The following is a 7,269-nucleotide window of genomic DNA, read 5'->3' as shown; positions in this document are numbered from 1 at the left end:
CGCCCTGCCAGCAGATCCAACTGAGCTTAGCACCTGTGGTTCTTCCCTTTGGGAATCTGGTTTTAAAAGGCTGCCTGGTCACTATATATTCACTATTATTGTTTATTTTAACAGTAGGAACAAAGCTTTTGGAAAGAGAATTTTAAAACAACCGTCTATTCACGTCTATCTTGCCTAAAGGCTTGCCATTCCCTCAGGGCAGCCTAAGCAGGCCCAGCTTCATCAGGCACCCCAGAGGGTGCCTGTATCACTCTGTTTTCCCTATCCCAGCAGCCCAACAACGGCCTCCTCACCAGAGAGAGTCCTTCTAACCCAACCAGAATTCCTCTGTTCTTGTCAGTTCCCAGGCCCTGACCTGCTTGGCCAAACCAGTTGGTAAGCTCCACAGGAGGCAGACTCCTCAGTACTAATGGCTCTGCCATTGTACCACAACAACCCTCAGGTGTTTACTGTGGATGCTTATCTTGAGCCATTGTTTCCTTCCCGCCTGCTTTTCCTGCATCTACGCAGCAGCTCAGATCATCCAATACATGATGGCTGTTTTGTACGGACTCTAGCACCACAAAGTAACCCTCAAGTTGACATAAGCCAGCCACTGGAGTCCTCTGAATCCTGGTGAATCCTGGGATGATTTAGAGCAACCATAGCAGCTCCTGTGCCATCTCCACTCCCAGATGATAGCACATGGGCTGTGCCAGAGAAAAGGAACGAGGAACCCCTCACCCTGATAATCTCCAGCTGCTAGAACAATCCCTTCAGACCACAGGCAGAAAGGACAGATTAGAGCAGGGTGGGCAAACTTTTTGGCCCGAGGACCACATCTGGGTATGGAAATTGTATGGCGGACCATGAATGCTCACAAAATTGGGGGTTGAGGTGTGGGAGGGATGAGGGCTCCAGCTGGGGGTGCAGGCTCTGGGGTGGGGCTGGGGATGAGTGGTTTAGTGTGCAGAAGGGGGTTCTGGGCTGGGAGCAAGGGGTTTGGAGGGTGGGAGGGGGATCAAGGCTGGGGCAGGGGGTTGGAGTGCAGGAGGAGGTCAGGGGGGCAGGCTCTGGGCAGCGCTTACCTCAAGCAGCTCCCAGAAGCAGCAGCATGGCCCCCCCCAGCTCCTACGTGGAGGCACGGCCAGGCGGTTCTGCACGCTGCCCCATCTGCAGGTGCCACCCCTGCAGTTCCGACTGGCCACAGTTCCCAGCCAATGGGAGCTGCGGGGGCCATGCTTGGGACAGGGGCAGCGTGCAGAGCCCCTGGCTGCCCCTACGCATAGGACCCAGAGTGGGGACATGCTGCTGCTTCTAGGATCCATGTGGAGCGGGGCAAACTCCCAACTCCACTCCCCGGTAGGAGTGCCAGAGCGGGGCAAACCCCCAACCCCACACCGTGGTTGGAGCTCGAGGTGTCACAGTCACAATAAAAACTGCCCCCCCCCGGGGTCCCCTGGGTAAGCACCAGAGTTGTATATTGCTAACGCTTATATGTGCATAAAGAAAATCTTTAAAAGGGTTAAAAATATAAATGTAAAGTAAAAAATTCCTTTGCAAATTGCAAAAAGCCAAAAAATAAAATAAAACCCGAATTAACTCAACAGTCCAGCTAGGCGCAAAAATAAAAAACAAAACTGCAGCCCAAGGCCAACACACACAAACAAGGTCTCTGCTACCTGCTAAACAGCCAAAAGCCTCTTAAAAAAAAAAACTAAGCCAAAGAAACCTAACAAGATGGCAAAACTAAAATAATTGCAAAGGCCAGGACATTAAAAAACAACAGCCTCGCAACCCTAAAGCTGGTGTGTTTTAAAAAAAACTAAAAAGCTCCAAAAGGCCAGTTCAAACTGGTACAAAGCGCACAAAAAACAAGAGTCCCTAAACAAAAACGCCCCCAAAAAAACCCAGGGCTTAAATCCCTCCCAAAAGCTAAAGCAAGTCAAAAATTTACAGCAAACTCTAAACAACCTATGCACAGGGCAAAACTCTTGTCTACCCTTCCCCCGTCTTCTTCTTACATTAAACCCAGGCTTGACCATCCTTGGGTTGTGTGTGTATAAGTATAAAAGTGGGTTAGGGCTCGGGCACTAATGCTTTCTTCCTTCCTCCAAATAAGGTGGGGTGCACCCAGCATTCACCACTGTTATTTAATTAATAAAGCTTTAAACTTAGTTACGTGGTGTGCTCCTTCATCTCCTCCCCTAAAAACCCTGTGGCCTCAGCCTAATCACCTAAAGCCCCAGCAAATTGGTAACATAAATCTGTCACAGAGGGCCAGATCAAAACATCTGGAGGGCCGGATGTGCCCCCGGGCCATAGTTTGCCCACCCCTGGATTAGAGCATACCTGAAGCTGCTCTAATTTATCCTGGGGACTGAACCAAGGACTGGACATACCCTGGATTGGGGGTGGAAGGGTACCCTCCCTGCACCGCTTCCGGTCCCCTCCCCTGTGCAGCTCAGCCACCGTTCAGGATCTGTACTCGTGCTTCTGACTATCAGATTAGCACTGTCTGACACTGATGTAATTCTTGTAAGCACAGCTTTTGGGGTGATGATTATAGAAATGCCAGTCTCCAAGATGGGTGTGCCAGAGATCTAAAAGGGTCAGTGTGTGCTGGCCTCTGATCTTCTTGGAGGGACTGTGCTGAAATGAACATTGGGGGAAAAGGTGGGTCAGTGTGTGAGTTAAATATACTTAGTGTTCAGAAAGTACCAGAACAGGGAGCAAAGCAAACTCAAGTCCTCTGATTAGTCCCAAAAGAAGCAGCAATAGTATAAGCATCTCCCACATGGCACCATCTACATGCCTCAACAATAAACTGAAAGGACGATCTATTGAGAGACAGAAGATGTTGCAGCCTCCCTGACTGATCAATGCTACTGAGACTGAAAAATCATGATAAGAACCTCTCAGTGTCAATTGAAACACTAGCCTATGATATCAGCAAGTGTCTGATACTAACATGCAGAGACCATCAACTCATTTCACTCAATCCATTTAAACCTCATCAGGATAATGACATTTGTTCGTTACTGAACTGGGTAAGATTCAGACCTTATCCCATTCCCAATCCCCTGGGTCATTCCAGCCCTCTGAAATGTGTTTAATAATATGGTTACAAAGACGTTACACATGGCGGGGTAAGGTTAACTTTATCTTTTTTACCAAACTAATAGCCATGCATTGCTAAAGGTCAATAAACTGGCAAGGAAAATATACGACAAGGCATAAAGAAGCTTTTCTGCAAAAGTGCTCTTGGATAAATAAACATTTGAGTTCTTGTAAATACTCTGTACTCTTCAGATGTAAATATTCAGAAGGTGTATTCAAAAAATTGAAATGGTTCCAGTACAGCATTTTATTAATAGGGGATGGTGAATTTTTGTCCCGTTATTAAGTATAGCTTGTATTGCCCAATATGAGAGAGTGTTTATTTGCCTAACAAGATTTACTCCTTAAACCGAGCTGCCTCCAGTATTTCTGATAAGACTATAGCAAGAAGAAAAAAGATGTTTTACTTTGGATGTTAGCAAACACCTTCTGCAATATATAAAGATTAGATACAGGCACAGGCCATAAAACTCACTGGGAATCACATTTTTTCAGAGATCAGGGGGGGTAGGAGTGGTTGGGATCTGAGATTTGGTTTCATGCTATTGAGGAGATGGGGACTAATGGCAAAGTTTTTGGACCTGGATTTGGCTCTGAATGTCACCAAAGCTTGGGAGTTGTTTGAATCCATGACTGAGTTGTGCCATGCAGGTGTGGAAGTTGGAGTATCCTCTCATAAGAGGGTAGCCCTGCTGACCCACCTGCCAGGTAGTTCACATTACTTCATGAGCAAAGATTTCCACAAAAATGCCACTGAAATGAATGTAATTCTTTGTTGCAATGGGAGTTTGTGCATACGAGGAAGATGCTTGCTCAAATGCTAGTCTCTGAAAGGGTTAATTTGAAACTGGTAAGTTTCAGAAGCTACTAGAGACAGCATCAAGCCCTCCATTCATTGAGTTTGGTCTGACTGCTGATGGGTTCATTGCCTGAATACTGTCGTTTGGTCTCCTTCTGGGAAGGTTCAGGAGTGGACGCTCCCTAATGCAGCAGGTCAGTCAAGTCTTATTAAATTTGGTGGTTGTTTTCCTAACTTGCCTTCAGACTTTTAATTACGACTGTTCTAAACACCCCAGTGTCATAGTACGCTGGAAGTTAGAGACAGAAAACACCTGCTAAGGTCATGCAGTTCACCTCATTCCTGATTCAGGATTATTCCTACTGTACATTTTCAAGCTTGTTTTTTCCCCAATGTAATTCTAAAACTCCTAAACTACGAGAGTTTCTCCTTTCCCAGTGAAGACTGTAGAAAGGGCATCTTAGAAAGGAGAGGATCGTAAAATATTTGAAAGAAAACAAACAAAGAAAATGTGCTATTTCAGCACTAAGGCTGGATTTTGGTTTGATGAAAGCCATAGAAAGATTCAGCAAAAACAGCTGTGTTCCTCTCAGTGGTTGGACTTCAAACTTAACATATACAGCATACATAACACATATATTGTTTGGAACTCCAATAGAAATCAATGTATGTATCACAGAAGTGCACCTTGGAACGACATAACGGAGAGACCATTATCCTTGTATCACTCTGCGTCACATTTTCACTTATTCAGACAGGATGAAATTGCACTCAGTACAGTGGGCATGTGGAAAGCCCTAGGCTTTGCTTATGCTCCACTTAAACAAGTAGAGCTTTCCACCAGGGTGAATCTCACCCACAGTGCACACTGGGGCTGGTGGGAGAATCCTAGGGTCAGATTATCCATGCTGTCTTGGTTTGAAGGCCAGATACACATCTCAACATACTTAAAATGTCCTTCACCAAACAAGGACACTCCACCAGAGAAGTAGATCACATCAAGGAATGGGACACGCAAATAAGCCCTGCTTCAATACAGAAACCCCCTGCCTCCAACTGCACACCCCTAGTTGACACTTACCACTGCACACTGGAGCCCCTGGAGAGTATCATTAAACAATTACTCAATGGGGACGACTTCCTGAAATAAATCTTTCCCAAAACCCCTCTTCTGCCCGTCAAACTCCCGCCCCCCCATCCTCACCAAGCTCATCATCAGAAGCAAACTCCCTGGAGATCAGGACACACCAACTCTAAGCAGCACCAGACCCCACCAGAACAATAGATGTGAAACCTGCTCCACTGCTACAATGATCAATATCCCCACAACACACCTTTCATGATCCCTGACCTACATATGCCTATTGCAACCTGTGGTGTACCTCATGCAGTGCACTAAATACCCGCCAATAATAACTATGTGGGTGAAACCAGACAATCATTATGCTTTCAAATGAACTCACTCAGAAAAATGATAAAAGATTAAAAACACCATCTCACCCATGGGCGAACGCTTTTCACAAAATGATCACTCCATATCTGATCTCCCAGTCCTAATCCTCAAAGGAAACCTACACAACGCCTTCAAAAGACAAGTCTAGTAACTTAAATTCATAACTTTGCTACACACTAAAAATAATGGTCTTAATAAAGATAATGGATTTATGGCTTGTTTCAACAACCTGTAACTCATTAACCCTCTTGGCTTATGACTGCAGGGGTGTTAGTGGCCATTTCACCTTGAATGGTTCCTTGAAATGTGTGTTAACTATTTATGCTCAACAATCTGTTCCACTTCGTATTTAGCTGTGATTCTCTACTGCAGTCTAATGCAGTCTACATTGCAGTTAAAAACCCCTGGTTGGCCCATGCCAGCTGACTCAGGCTAAGGGGCTATTTAACTGCAATGTAAACATTCAGGCTCGAGCCATGGCCTGGGCTGTAGGACCCTGCTAGGTGAGAGGATCCCAGAACTTGGGCTGCAGCCTGAGCCCAAATGTCTATACCGCAATTAAACAGCCCCTTAGCCTGAACCCCACGAGCTCAAGTACCCTGCCACGGGCAATTCACAGGTTTTTAATTGTAGTGTAGACATACCCCCTGAGTACCATTCTCAGACCTGAAGAAGAGCTCTGTGTAGCCTGAAAGCTTGTCTCTTTCACCAACAGGAGTTGGTCCAATAAACAGTATTACTTAACCCACCTTGTCTCTCTAATATCCTGGGACCAACATGGCTACAAGAATTCTGCAAACAACAAAAGCTCAAAACAGTTCCTAATCCAGCTTCTAAAGGCAGTCCAATACAGAGCTATGAAAATAAGTGTCCCACTGGCACCTTCAAGCCATCTTCCTGACCATAGGCTACTGTAGCAATTACTAGCCCCCTGCCAGCTGAAGAATGTGTTTGCTGCCCAGCCTTTTTTCCATAGCCAGCTCCCAGTCTGCTGCCTATGGCCCGCCGCTCTGGATCCCATGCAACCTCCATCTTTCTTGTGAGTCCGCTTCCCTCCAACCTCAGGTTGTACTTCCCTTTCCCATCCTCTGGCAAGAATGGAATCATCTCCTGACTAGATATCAAAGTGGAGGATAACACAGCACCAGTAATGAGCCAGCAGGTTCATTACAATATCTTCATTCTGCTCAAAGATCCCAAGTACCATCTTCAAGCTTATTTTTCTTTCTAAACATTGTGTTTAATGCAAAACATATATTGTAATAATACTGGCCTAACTCAAGACCTGGATTTTTTTTCTGCCTGGCAGTGTTTGCACTGCTTTGTTTATCTAGGTGTGTTTCTTTGTTTCTCTTTTTATACAAAAAGAAGGTCATTTTAATAGGGACAGAAATAGTTTTGCAATGCTATTTTGGAACCTGGGAATTTCCCACACTGTAACCAAGTGCATTCCCAGCATTCCAGGGGTAAAAAATCCAGGAACAGGTGGGGGGAAATGTGACTGTCGACTAGGAGTGGGAGATGATTGTGTTTCATAACAGTCTCACCAATGTGCACCACACTTCTCACTTTATTTTGCACATATACATGTGTGCATATATTCCACTATTATTGCAGGGAGTGTGAGTGAATGGCTCACGTTACTGGTAGCTGGGTACTGAGCCCTTCACCCTCCAGTAGACTGATTCAGATATGTCCAAAGTCAGTAGTGACCAAAACATGATTCCTAAATAGTCTTTCGAGGACGCTGAATGGGATTGTGGCTCCCGCAACAACCCCTTACGCTGCTGCATGGGTGCACAGGAGCCATAAAAGCCTTGCAGCCAATCAGGGGAAAGCACGGGACGCCTCACAAGCCCTTATGTAAGCTGCAGGTGAGTATGTGTAACAGTCCCCCTCTGTACTCAATGTGCAGAAG

This window comes from Terrapene carolina, unplaced genomic scaffold (assembly GCF_002925995.2).
Source record: "Terrapene carolina triunguis isolate 2854851 unplaced genomic scaffold, T_m_triunguis-2.0 Scaffold139, whole genome shotgun sequence".
In the NCBI taxonomy this organism is placed as follows: Eukaryota; Metazoa; Chordata; order Testudines; family Emydidae; genus Terrapene; species Terrapene triunguis.
The sequence above is the reverse complement of the archived record's forward strand: the minus strand, read 5'-3'. Positions refer to the sequence as shown.